This window comes from Carica papaya, chromosome 7, assembly GCF_054855325.1.
Source record: "Carica papaya isolate Zhongbai chromosome 7, ASM5485532v1, whole genome shotgun sequence".
In the NCBI taxonomy this organism is placed as follows: Eukaryota; Viridiplantae; Streptophyta; class Magnoliopsida; order Brassicales; family Caricaceae; genus Carica; species Carica papaya.
This window is the reverse complement of record NC_142315.1, coordinates 22,805,482-22,821,175: the sequence shown is the minus strand read 5'-3', so window position 1 is coordinate 22,821,175 and position 15,694 is coordinate 22,805,482. Positions and strand designations below refer to the sequence as shown.

Below are 15,694 nucleotides of genomic sequence, written 5' to 3'. Positions count from 1 at the left end.
GACAAACAAGATGAAGAATTTTATCATGAATAAGTTCACAAATGTAATGGCAGTCTACTTCGATATGTTTCGTCCATTCATGATGCACATGATTAGTGGCAATGCTAATTGCACAAGTGTTGTCTCCAAACGTTGTGATCAATTGAGAACAATTAACAGCAAGCTCTTTGAGAAGCTGTTGAAGCCATATAATTTCAGAACTTACAAATGATATGAACTAATATTCAGCCTCTATGGTAGATTTTAAGACCCGATCTTACTTCTTATACTTCCAAGATATAGGAAAATAATAAAAGAAAATACACCATCCTATATTAGAATACCGAGTATCAATACACCCAGCATAATCTGCATCCACATAAGTAGTGAGAGTGAGCGATGTATTAGATGAAAAGTATAGCCCACGATCACAAACCTTTCAAATAATGAAGAATAAGATGAAGAGCTGAAAGATGATGTCATCTAGGTTAATAAACAAACTGGCTCATAATTTGGATAGCAAACAGGATATCAGGACGTGTTATAATCAAATAAATTAGACTGTTTACCAAATGTCGGTACATAGTGGGATCTAAGATAAGTGCACCATCATCTCGTTTTAGCTTCAAATGTTGTCCTATTGGAGTGACACAAATTTATTATTAGTAAGATTGACCAGCCTGACTTCAATGTACTTGCGTTGGGTGAGAAGTATGTCATTGGAGGAATATAAATCTTTTAACCCGAGAAAATAAGTGAGCTTGCAAAGATCTTTCATGTGAAAGGAATCATTGAGAAATTTTTTGAACTCTTTAATGCTTTGTTGATGACTACCAATAATAACCATATCATCCACGTAAAGAACCAACACAACAATTTAACATCAGAATGTCACATAAAGAGTGAGTGATCATTAGAGCTTTGTTGAAATCCAACTAAACAAATAGTCAACTGAAATTTTTTAAACCATGCTCTAGGAGTCTGTTTAAAGCCATAAAGAGATTTACGTTGTAAACAAACCATGTTAGGATCCGTATAAGAACAATAAGGAGAGCACTCAATATAAACTATTTATTTCAAAGTTTCATAAAGAAAAGTATTTTTCACATCTAATTGATGCAACGTCCATTTTTTACACAATGTTGCAACAAGTAGTGTGCGGATAGTCGTCATCTTAGCCATAGAAGCAAACGTTTCTTCATAATCAATCTCATATTCTTGCTTATATTCTTGTGCAACCAAGTGAGTTTTGTATCAATCTAAAGTACCATCAGGTTTGACGTTAATGTTATAAACCCATTTACTCCCTATTACTGACATATTAGGTGGTCAAGGAACTAAATCCCAAGTACGATTCTCCTCCAATGCCTCAAGTTCTTCTTTTATTATTTTTCTCCAACATGTTTGTTTTGTTGCCTGGTTAAAAGCAGAAGGAATCTTGATAGAACTGAGATTAGTAAATAAGGTATACTGAACAAGTGGCTTACCAAAGTTGACACGGGTATATGCATGAGGGGAAAGGAATGAGGGGTGAGCTTGACCTGAGCAAATACAAATGAAAGTGCATAATACAACCTTGCAGCTCTCTCTCTATATGAAATAGATCTTTATAGAAATAATAGGTTGGACCACCGTACCATTGGTTATCCTAATAAACAGGATTGTTACATACATGGATCCCATGGCATTGAAAAGCTCTTGTTGCATTTCATTGAAACAAAAAAAAAAAAAAAGAACCCAACCATGGTTAGAGATGGTACAAACAAGAATCGAGACCAAGGTAAGACTTGGCATGTGCAAACTATAGAGTGAAAGACACTTCCAAAAATTTAAACTAACAAATTTTTAATAATAAATTATTATGATGAAAGTATTGTCTTATATATCAGCAATGTCATTAGGGTCACTATTGTCTCTATAAATATTTAATTTGTGTCTGCTTTATTGCCCTTCAACACCATTGGTTGGGACTCTTTATATTTTGGCTAATGTCAATAATATTTAGTGCATCCTAATAGCTCAATAATTGTCCTCCGTTTCAGATGATACTATCTAAAACAACTTATTTATAAAAAAGCATTAGCAAGTGAGAAGATATTTTTAGAACCAAGATAAGATAAATCCATTAACCAAATTCCTTCATGGGGATTGAAATGGTTGTCCACCAATCATTAAAAACACCAACTGATATAAATTAATTTAATCTAGAAACATGATACATCAAGCAATTTGAAACCACATAAAGAAATCCAAGGTCAAAAAATGATGCTAAAATAATCTAAAATATAAAGCAGCATCTCGATAATATAGAATCAGAGTATTGAAGCTACAAAGAAACCTAAAGATTATGACAAGAAAAATAGAAAACCTTTTTGAACTGAATCCCCAACATATTGTACTAAGCATCACTGAGATCACAATAGTGGAAAACAAGGGAACTATTGTGTATTGCGAGTTTCACCAATAAGACAGATTCTGCTTCCATAGGCAGGCTAAGAACTGGTTGAAGAATGGCTAAGCATATTTGATTGGAAACTCTAGTTCCTTGGAACTACTACTAGGCTTGCAAAGATTTTCAACCAACTCTCTATTATGTTTGTAACAAAAGAAAGCAATGGTTAGTTTAATAACGAAAATACTTTCATAGAAAATAAAAATCAACAACAGAAAATTCATAAGGAAAATCAACATACTAAAATAGATTTGAATTTCAGTAAACTTCAGAAAAATCAATACCTAGACTGTGTTCTTCAGCTAAACAAATAACCTCAGGGATCCATCTAACAAGATTATACCTAGGACTGATCTTTTGCACTCCTTCAACGGCCTATAAAAGACAAAAATGACACACTAAGGATGAGTACTAGAATTGGAACTATTAGAACATTCACGTAAAACAATAAATATTTTACATGTAAGTTACAAAAAGAGTCACTCTAGAGGTAGGTAGTCATATCTTCCAAAATATTGAGCTATTAATTGTGTAAATACCACTATTTATTCATAAATCTAAAAGAGCCAGCATTAACTAGCTACTGACTCAATTAGAAAAAAAAAACAACAAAAAATTAACATAGTAGCTCAAATATTCAACTGGTAGGATAGGGACATGCACCAACCTCAAAATACTTTATAAGCTCACAGGAATCCAGGCCAAGTGGACCAGTACATATATGTTAAGAATATAATTTTTATGCCCAAGATCTAATTATTTATGTAATATATTAAATATATTTTTGTTTGATAATTAATTTTAATATATGGTAATAATATTTTCATTATTATATTTACTATCTTATTGTTAATTTATATGGTAAAGTTTTTGATTAATTTAGATACTTTACATCAAGATAGAGATCTTAATAATGAGAGTAAAGCCTTTTATAATTTAATCTAAAATGTTTTTGGTCATTAGATCATCAAAATAAGATATTAATGATCTAGTAAGACCAATATATATGTGATGGTCTCTATAAAATAAAGATTAGTTGATCTCACTAACTAACTTACATATATAAATTATGCATTTAAAGATTTTATTATTGAACTAACCCAACAGAGAATTTTTAGTAGTTAATATTATGTTAAACTATCAATAGAATATTCTCTTAAAAGGATGAGATGTAAGAATTTTTTTAACCTGAAATCATCATAATAATTAATAAGTCATTTATCATATTTTGATTATGTATACCTATAATCATAAAACTGTATTTAAAATAATATTAGGTGTAATTAAATACTTATAAAATTAATGATTGACTAAGATGGAATATGTCAATTTTATTAATAAATTTAAGCTCTATATTGTCATTTATTATAACGACTATATTAAGATTTTGGTCAGACCAATTGAATGAAAGAAGAAATAAGTTTCTTATGTCATTCATTAATTAGTTACAATTGACACAAAATATAGTTGTTTACCTATTGGGTTTTGACAGTTAAACCATATTTTAGGGTTAATCCAGAGCAATAATGATGGAAGAAAATATTACACTATGTTTTAGCAGGTTCTTAAGAGTAATTGTACACTTCATACCATCTAGTTGTTAAAGAGTGTTGGTAGACGTCAATCTTGATTAGTAAATTGGTTTGACCAATTTGCTACTGGTTTAGTATTAAACCTATGGAGTCGCACACTAATGAATATTCTACCTTTTGCGAAATGGATTAATTATTTTAATTATTTGATGATTAAATTAGAGAATTTTATTTAGTCAAATAAATAAAAAAATTTATCTAAATAGAATATTATTATATTTTTTACTAGCATAGAAGATATAATTAATATTGGAGAGAAATTGAATTTTTTTATTTTAGAAATAGAAAATTAATATTTATATTTCTTGGTTATTATATTATTAGTGTAATAATATAATATATGTGGCTATTATAATAATAGATATTATTGTAAAATTAAATTTAGAATTAGATTGATTTATAAAATATTTTATTAATAAATAATAATAACAATAAAAAAAAAGGCAGCCGTACAATTATTATGATGATCTCAGGTCAAAGGAAATTCTTAAATCTCATATTTTAAGAAAAGACTATATTAACAGTTTAAGTTAATATTAACTATTAGAAATTTTAAGTTGGGTCGGTTCAATGATCATATTTTTATATACATCATTTATATATGTGATTTAATTAAAATATGAGATATATATATATATATATATATATATAACAAGGGCTGAAAAGAAAGGTAAGAAAAAGTTGGTCAAAAGAGGCAACTGCACATCGGTAGGTGCTGGTAAAAAGAGACAATAGCACCCACAAGTGCTGGTAAAAAGGTAGTCGCATGTGTTGCAAAAAAGGCAGTCGTGTGTGATGGTAGAAAGGCAGCCACAGATATTGCTAAAAAGGGAGCAGCAAGCGCTAGTGAAAGGTAGCCACAAATATTGCTAAAAAGGCAAATATTGCTAAAAAGGCAGGCACATGTGCTATAAAAAATATCCACACACTAAAACAAGAGAAAAAATGAGGGAATTTTGTTTTTTCATTTTGTTAAAATTTTATGAGAAAATTTTAACACAAATATTAATCAATTTGTTCGTGTGTTTCATTAATGAAAGAGTTGATTAGCAAATGTCAGTCTCAGTGTGAATACGCAAAGTCTTCGTATTTTTGAAAAATTTTAATTTGAAAACCTATTATCAGGTATATTTTAGATTTGATCTTTAACATACAATATAATTTTTGAAGTATAATAGATCATATTAGATTATTTTATATCTTCCACTGCATATTGTGAACACGTTACAATCCTTCAATAAAAGCTCTCCACCATGCTTCATAAGCAAAAGCTACATAGAAAAAAAAAAAGAAACACTAGAGAAAAAAAAATAGAAACACTAGAGAACTCAGGATTATTGGGAAGTTTAAATGGGCTTAGACTATGCATTGATACTATAATAGGACTATCTCAGTAACTAAAGAGCAGCATATCATCTAGAATAATATGCAAGCTATAACAACTACAAGAATGTAGAATGAAGATATTAACTAGTGAGAAGAGTTTTTCATTTCTATTATTCGTATCTAAGGACAAAAAATGAGAAATTATTATCACTGTCTATAAAACCATAAAAAGATAACACCTCATCAAAGGATTCAAAAATGTCTATGCTCGGCTGATGAATTGTGCAGAAAGTTATTCTCCCAGTATTAACAATCTATGCTCGACTGATGAATTGTGTAGACAGTTATTCGCCCAGTATTAACAATATTTCTCATAGTTCTCATCACAATGGCTACAACTCTTGCATCTAATCCTAGTGTGGGCTCATCCATGAACACTATAGAAGGAATGGCAACCAATTCAACAGTGATGGTCAACCTTTTTCATTGTTTTGTTGACAAACCATCTATTCTAGGTAGGGCAACCAATGCTCTAGTTAGTGGAGTCAACTCTACAAGTTCCATAACCTCCTTAACAAATGCCAAAAATTTCAACATTTAGGAAATCAACCCATGCCCAAGACACACAAAGATGCAAAAAAATGTTGCATCATTTACCCTTTGTGCCTCTAAGTTGACATCTGAAGGTAACCGGAGCCAGACAGAGAAGAAAAGTGACTCTAGAACAGTGAAGCATGGGGGAATGAATGTCACTCTGCTTACAGTAGCTGAAAATTCTTGCAAGTTCCTATTTTTGGGGATAACCAGATATATATATATATATATATCGTCTTAGAGTGTTATCTTAAGTAGTTTGTCCTCTCAATGAGATAATAATTAGAGATGATTGCTTTTTTTGAACATTCTTGTCTTCCCAATTTCAGGAAACATTCTCATTGAACATAACATCTCTGTTGATCATCAACTTCTTCTTCTCTAAATTATACACTTTATACCCTTTTGTACCAACAATATAGCCTGCAAAAATACATCTTTCATTTTTGTTATCAAACTTTGATCTATTTTCTATTGGTACATGAGTATAACATATGTAACCGAAAATCTTCATATGACTAATCACTAGCTTGATACCACCCCATGCTTCAATTGGAGTTCAATTTAGAACTAATTTCGTCAGACTTCTGTTCAAGATATAAATTGTTGTATTTACTGCTTCTGCCCAAAAAGTGTTAGGCATATTTTTCTCCTTCAACATCGATCTAGCCTTTTTGAGAATTGTGTGATTCCTTCTCTCAACGACGCCATCTTGTTTAAGAGCATATGTTGTTGTTAATTGTCTCTGAATACCATGTTCCTCACATAAACTATCAAAGTTCTTCGAGGTAAACTCACCACCTCATCACTTCATAAAATTTTAATTTTATGATCACTTTGATTTTCTACCAAGGCTTTAAATTTTCTGAACACTTCAAAGACCTCTGATTTTTTTTAAAATATATGTATATCCAAGTCATCCTTGAATAATCATCAATAAAAATTAGAAAATACCAATTTTAGCCTTGTGAAAGTGTCTGTATCTTTCCGCATATGTCGATGTGTACCAGTTCAAGTGGTGCTTAGAGCATTACAATTGAGATGACCGTACCTTTTATGCCATAAATTTGAGCAGTCAGCTACCTCAATTTGTAATGCTATTTCTGAAGCATATTTTATTTGCAGTGAAAAATTTATGGACTTCTTCATATCAACTTTGGCAAACATATAATTGTTATTTGCCCGATCAAAAAATTTGCAACCTCCATCGTCAAAATGAACTACATAACCATTTTGTAGAAGTTGTCTGATACTTAGCATATTCTATTTCAGATCTAGGACTAACAGCACATCTCGAAGAAATTCAGGCCCCATCTTACTTTGCACTATAATATTGCCTTTGCCTTTAGCTTGAACCAGATGACCTTTCCCATGTGTACCTTGGTTTCGTATTACGCATCTATATCTTTGAATAATTTTCGGTTACCTGTCATGTGGTTTGTGCAGCCACTATTCAAATACCAAATATCGTCTTTTTCTTTTGTTGCAACATGACATGTGAAGAAAATGTTTTCAGAATTTTCATTTTCTTACTATGAAATTCGCACAATCATGACCTTGATTTCTGCTTTTGTAGTATTTTGTGATATGTATGTGCTAGTTACATTTGTTGCAGTGTTTTCTTCTTCCAACATCTCGACGTACTATAATTTGATTTTTTAGATATGTCACACCACATATTTGAACTTGAACCTGCTTCTCCATATTCTATCCACTTTTTTTGATAATTTCTTTGATTTTTCAAAGAAGTTTGAGTTCTAGAACTAGTACTAAAAGCACTTTCAACAGAGTTGCTCCCACTCTACAATTTTTTTGCCTCATGCAACTCCAATAAACTCATCAATTATTGAATTGTAAGAGTAGACAAATCTTTCGACTCTTCAATTGCTGCAATAATATATTCATATTTTTCAGGTAAACTAATTAAAAAAATTTCTACTACCTTTTGATCAACAATTTCTTCACCAAAATTCCGCATCTGGTTCACGATCTTGATTACCTTCGAAAAATACTCATTTATTTTTTCATATTCCTTCATTTATAAATTTTAAAATTGTCTGCACAAGGTCTACAACTTTACGGCAATCACCTTTGTGGATCCCTGAAACTTTTCTTGCAATATATCTCATACTTCTTTCGATTTAGTTGCACTAATTATTCGAGAGAACAAACTCTCTATAACACCTTGTTATATGAGAAATAAGGCTCTGATATCCTTTATCTGATCTTCCTCCAACTTCTTTGTTTCTGCTGGTGTTAGTTGATACCTAGCAATGTATTGATAATAACCATTCTCAACTATATCCCACAACCCTTGTGATCGTAGTAATGTTCACATTTTTATCTTCCATATATCATAATTTGCTCTAAAAAAATATGGAAACCATTGTTTGAACCATACTTGCGCCAATACTTGAAGCCATCAATTAAAAAATACTTCTTTCACGAGCGTAAATTCACTACTTCACTAACGTCCGTTCTTGAATCATGCTCTAATTACTAGTTGTTGGAAATAAACTGAAGATAAGAGGTTTTTACTAATACAAAAATTTAAAATTTAAAATAACTGGAGATATATATTAAAAAAATATATATTATATTTAATTTAAATGGGATGCTGTTACAGAACAAAGCATAGCCTATATATAAGTAGCAAAAAATCTTTTATTAATTTTTCTATTGGTAACCGCTCATTTATTTTATTTAATTATTATTAAATTTTACTATTTAATTTTCTGTTATTTTATTTTAATTTTTCATATCACTTATTTTAAATTTTTTTATAACTGACAATTTAATAAATAAATTAATTCTAACAATATATACATATATGTGAAATTCTGGTATCACTCTTAAAAATCACTCGAGTAACAGTGAGCAAAGTCCACCAATATACTACTGTTAAAATTTAAATTAATTTTAATAATGTAGTAATTATTTATAACATTTTAAACATAAAAATATAATTTAGTTCTTAATTAATTATATTTATATATTATATAATTAATTTTTAAAACTATAATTTAAGAAATACCACTTTTACTTCCACGTCTTCATGGCCCGCCACAAACAGAGTTTATTGGAGAAAGTTCTAAACTGTTCTATCCGCTTCTTTATTAGATAACAACTACTGAATTTCAAATAGAGTTCACGATAAAGAGTATTTTATTTATAGAGATAACTACTATTTAAATTTTTGTAATATTGTTTTATGTACTTATTTTTTTTAATTAAAATATACATTTCAATATTTAAAATTAGTTTAAGCTAATCTTTCAAGATTAAGGCAGTTAGTGTCATAGTCTTTAAAAAATTGACATTGCAGACACCCCCACTTCTCTCTGCAAACAGAAGTTGAGGGTTTCTTTGTAACCTGCGCCTGCGTCCTTCTAAAGCTGCCATGGTCCCTACTGAAATCTGTCATCGAGCCGTCAAACGTTGCATGTGCAAAGCTTCCTTCGTCACCCTCTTGGAAGCTCATCCCTGCGGTTCTCCATTCACAAAGAGGTAATTTTTTTTTAATTATATATATATATAAAGGGAGAGACAGGGAGAGAGGTATGTATATATATTTTATAGACATCAGTAATTTGACAGAGGGAGATAAACTGAATTGTATGGTTGTAATTGGTCTCTCCCCTGGAAATCATGATGAAACATTTCCTTTATTTCTGTTGTATTTTATTGATCATGCAACTTTTAGCTCTTGATATCTGTGACTTCCTGACTACCAGCGTCTAAACATATGCAGATTACAGAGTGAAGAAGGCATCCTCACTTGGATTAGAGATGCTTTCTCTGCTGACAGCTCCTACTGCAGACTGCATTGTTCTTAATCTTCCGTCACCTAAACTTCATGATGTTTGCTTTTAGAATATTTTATATTTTTTTAAAAATAATTCTTTTCTTAATATAAGATGTGTATATTTATAATACATAGATATCAATCATAATATCACATAAATAAATTTAAAATAAAAATATATACAAAAATACAATCTAATTTAAATCTATAACCTGCCATAGAAGAAGATATGTGTCAATTATTAAATTAAGTAGGAGTTTAAAATATATTATATGACTAATGGTTCTTGAAAATAATCTATAATTTACTCTTTTTATTACAAAACCTCTCTTAAGCCTGTTTTTGCCTTCACCTGTTAGGATTTATTAAAAACAAAAGAAAATACTGTTGACAAAAGCAAGTTTGAGAGATAATGGAGGCGGCTGAGAGAAACCCTAATAAGATTTCCATGTAAAATGAATTCATAGATTTCAAACCATTATAATGAGCTAGGTCAATAAATTAGTATACCAATACCCTACACATGCAGAATCAAAATATAATAAGCCTAATACACTTATGTGTACACACATACACACACGTGTCTGCAATACAAGACACGTGGCCCATGTTTTCCTTTCCCGTGGGTCCGGACTTCTGGGCCGTATACGTAGACCCTTTGATATCCCCCTTAAAGACGGAATAGATGTTTTATGCTCCCATTTTGATCATATGTTGTTTGACTAATGCACTTGACAATGGTTTAGTTAGAATGTCTTCAACCTACATTTTGCTTCCCACACGTTCTGTTATGATGTTTCTTTCTTGAATTTCTCATGAATTAAACGACAATCAAGTTCGATTTGTTTTGTCCTTTTATAAAATATTGGATTTGCCACAATGTGCATTGTGGCTTTATTATCATAATGAAAAATTGCAAGTCTGAAGTTATTAATGTTAAAAATTAATTTGCAAATTAGAATATAATTAATTAGTTTGTTAATAGTTGAATTTTATAAATTAGAGTCTTTATATATCTTTTGGTTTAATAGAAGTTGTGAGTTATAAATTAAATTTATTATATTTGTTTATGGTTATAATTAATTCTACTAGTTGTAATAGTGTTTATAAATAGGCATTTACTTAAAGTTTTTTACAAAAACCACAATAGAAAATATTGAGTCTTCTCATTAGTTTCTCTAACCTCTTCCTTCTATCTCTAACAATTAATTTCCTTAGTATTTATAAGATACCTTATCCAAGTTAACTCACAACATGCACTTGTTATAGCTATGTACTAGGCTTATGCTACTGATTTAGAAATAATGCTTTACTTCTTTGATTTCCAATATAATAAAAAATTACCAAGCATAATGAAGTACCCGACAATAGATTTTCTAGTTTCCAAACATCTTCCCCAATCAGTGTCACTATAAGCATGCAACTTCAACTTTGATACAATATAATAAAACAATCCACGTCCTGGTGTTCCTTTTATGTACCTCAGTATTTTTATGCTGCATCCAAGTATTTATCCCTCAAATTTTCCACAAATTGAATTAGACATTGCATTAAGTAAGCTATGTCTACTCTGGTTATGGTTAGATACATAAGTTTTTCAATTAATTTTCTACATGTTGTTAGTTCAGAAATGGGCTAACTATCTTCTCTTAATAATTTATTATTCTAATCCATTGGAAATTTTGAAACTCTATTTCTCAACATGTCAGTCTCATTGAGCAAAACTAACGCATATTTCTATTGACATATGTGGATCTCCCTTTCAATCGAGCTACCTCAGTTCCCAATACTTTAAATTTACTAGATAGTTGATATTGAATTCCTTGTTCATTGCCTCCTTCAATTCATCAATTAAGTTGTTGTTTCTTATGATGATTATATCATCCACATACACCAAAACTCTTGTAAGGTTATCTTCACCTTTTTCACAAATAACTATAATAAGTTTTGATTGGTTGAATCCATATTTAATGATAAAGGTTGAAAATTTAGACTCTTGAATAATCTGCATTCTCTTCGCTTTCTTTTACCTAGGTACACTGGTGGCAGCTCTATGTATATTTCTTCATTTAAGTCACCATGTAGGAAGGCATTGCTGATGTCAAATTACCTTAGATGCCACCCTTATATGGCTACCAAAGAGAGAATCTAACAAATTGATACAATTTCTGCTACATGTGAGAAAGTTTCATAGTAGTATAATCCCTCATTTAGATTTAAAATCTTTTCGTGCCACCAGCCTGACCTTTTACTCTTAAGTGTCTCATCAACATTATACCTGACTTTATATACCTATTTACATCTAATGGACCTTTTTCTAAGGAGAAGGCATGTGATTATCCACATCTTGTTCTCTTTCATAGCCTTGATTTCACTTCTCATTGCATCCACACAGTGAGAGTCCTTACAAGCTTCTTGATATGTTTTCAATTCTGCATGTGAATTCACAGCCATCAAATATCTTTTATGTCCATTACACACCTTGTTGGAATTACTATTCCTGAACTTATGTCTTCATCATTACACTCTCTCACCTTAAAAGTTGTGTCACCAACCCACTCGTACATATAATCCCTTATTTGTATTGAATTCTCCTTATTCTTATTAACTGTCATCTTGGTGGATTCTGTTCAACCTTATCTTCATTTTAAATAACAATTTCTTCAATTCTTTCTTGAGTTGATGGTTATACAGCTTTATTCTCCTAAACTATATTTTTAGTTTCATAATAATTGCGTCTCGTTGTTGTTAAATATTTCTCATTTAAGTTCTTGATGTAGATAAGAATCTCTACATCCACTACTTGTGTGTGCCCTTATATGGATTCTTCTTCATTTCAATGTTGTTTCTCAATCTTTTGCAAGGAAATACATCTTCATAAAACTTCACATTCCTGTAGATTAATATTATATTTGTCTCTGGATCAAGTAGCCTATACCCCTTGTATATTGAAAAAAATGCACTTCTTTGCCATTGGATTAAATTTGTATCTACTGTCAACCAGAGCAGGTATAAATGTCATGCACCCAAATATTTAATCAGGTTTGGTTCCATACAACTTCTCGAATGGGGTGTTATTGTTGGTCGTAGAAAGGGCTGTTCTACTCATGAGATACGCTGCTATCATAATAAAGTCACTCTAGTACTTTAAATCAAGTCCACTTTGAAACTTTAAGGCTATGGCTATATTGAGTCTCTCCTAATGTTTTTTTTCAACTTTATCATTTTTTCTATGGGGCTTCAACACAACTTTTTTTGTGTATAATTCTCTTCTTAATATAGAGTTCTCTCATTTGAAATTCATTGGCATTGTCTATTCAGCTGATTTTGATTTCCCTACGAAATCATGTCTTTACAAGTACATAATTTTTATAAATTAAGACTGGTCTCAGCTTTAGTTTTCATCAAATATATCCATGTAAATCTACTGAAATCATTTACAATTGAGAAAAATATTTAAATCCATTATATCAGATCTCATTGTATGGTCCCCAAATATTATAATGAATTAAATCAAAATATTATCATGCCCTACGTTCACTAACATCAAATTATAACCTGTGTATCTTGCTAATGAGCAAACAATATATGAACTATAATTTTTGCTACTCAAAGTCTCTATTATATGATCTAACTTGGACCGTAATTGATGTCTAAGTCTATAATACCAAACATCAAAAGATTCACCTTGACTAGGGCCCAAGATAATAGCTCCTGAAAATTTTTATTGATCTTATTTCTTCAAATCTACCTCCTGCATTAGTTGATATAAAACATCATTTACATCACCCATCCCAAGTATCCTCCAAGTCATAGAGTCTTGTATTATGCAAAATTTTAGTTAAAATATTATATAACACTTAGTATCACATGTCAATCTCCTTACAGATATCAAGTTAAAATTAAATGGCGGTACACATAAGATATTTTGCTGGGTTAAATTTATTAAGCTAAACTGTGCCGATATATGAAACCTTTACTCTCTTCCTATTTGGCAATACCAAATTTTGGGAAAAATTTTGGATGCGCAAGAATGTTCTAAAGAATATTTTCCTAAAAATCTTTTATTTAGCAGTAAATAAAACATGTTTGATAGAGAAGTTTATTACTTGGGAGCAATATTACTTGGGAGCAAAATTATGGGAATAGAATATAAGTTTGAGGATGAAACTTTTTAATTGGAAAATCAGTCAATAGAATGAACTTATGTTAACATTAGAGAATGTTATCCTATAAAAGAAAAAATGATAGGTTAACACAGAAATGGGACAACCACATTCAATTTTCAATCAAATCATTTCAAAAAATAGTGCATATAGACAGAGAAATTGAATCTCTCATTGGAACTCAGGTATCGAACGCAAAAATTCTATACAGGATAAAGTTTTTCGTTTGGCAAATGTTGAAGGGAAGGTTATATGTTTTAAAATACTTACGCAAATGCAACTTTTCACAATCTATAGTAAATTAATACCATTTTTTACGACATGAACCATAAAAATTAATCACCTCTTTGTAAATGCAAGACACCTTGGACAATTTGGACAGAAGCCTTAATTGATTGGGGAATTTTATGTGTTGTCTAGAGGATGTCTTTCTTATTAGAAAAAAAAAATTAATTTAATAATATATTTAAATTTAAAGATAAAGTTATAATCGTACCAAATGCACCATAATAGCTATTGGTCTTAATTATAGATTAGAAGAACTACAAAAACAATTAATCACACAAAGATATCCCATTACCTCTTAATTATTAATTAGTTTATCATGTTAGAAAGAAATCTTATTTTAATATAAATTACTTCACTTCAAATAAAATTACACCTTTAGTATTTAATGAAAAATGGCATTGGGGCATGTTTTTAATAAAATTACTCCCTTAATATATTAATAAAAAAGTGAAGTTGGACCCATGCATATAAACAATAACATTTAAAATTTTGAAGTTATATTCTTTAAAATAAAATATTATTGATGATTTTTAATGTTTAAACTATATAAAAATTTATATATTATGTTAAATATTGTACTTTTTCAATTACAAATTAGCTAAGGATATATAGCTTGGGTTAGATAACATTCCCTTCAAAACTGTATAATATTTTCAAACTCCTCTGACGTTTAAAATTATCTTTTGATTTCAAGAAAATATTAGAGTTCCAAAAATTTCAGAAAAATCCCAGAATTTCTTCAAGATAATATTGAAGATATGATAGATAATTTATTAAATTAAATATTGAATAGGACATTTTTGCTAATAGAAATAACCTGAACTACTTATGTCTTTTAACTATTAATTAATAGTAATTTGTAAGTTCCAAGATGAATTCCTCAGAATCTTTGGAGGGGTGGATATTGGTGTCTAGTTTGAGCCGTGACGGGCACTCTGCCATGTGAATGGTCATATATGTCGACATGGTATTTCCAAGTTCCAAAATAATTAACCAAGGCCGGAAGCATATCCTTCCACCAAAGAAAAAAATGTCACCTTCTTGTCCTATAAAATATATATACATGCAGACGCCAGGATAATCATATATACATATATGCATGTAAAAACTCACATCTGTGTAGATGCTGTATACTATGCCCTGCAAGCATCAGCTTCAGCAGCAACTCGTACCTGTAATTGTAAGTCTGATATATTCATTGACAAATTAAATTATAACTAAATATTACACCATTATGTATCTGCACTTAATATATTTATGTTATGAATTAATTATTTCATTAATTTAGAAGTGTATGTGTACACGTGTATGTTAGATATATATATGGTCATGCTAAACGAACCCGATTAATATGATTTTGCCTGCAACAGCAGTAAATTACATTGAGTACCTTTAGTCAATTGTTTCATGCATGCACATACCAGAATAGAAATTTTTAGTTTTCAGATTTAAACAACAACCCCTTACTGTCCAATATTATATTGAAACTTTC

The 15,694-nt window shown here is 30.1% G+C and overlaps 1 pseudogene; it reads right to left on the bottom strand.

The window, feature by feature from the left end:
* Positions 1–2,671: 2,671 nt before the first annotated feature.
* Positions 2,672–7,257, bottom strand: LOC148253065 (ABC transporter G family member 32-like; annotated as a pseudogene).
* Between the last annotated feature and the right edge of the window lie 8,437 nt (positions 7,258–15,694).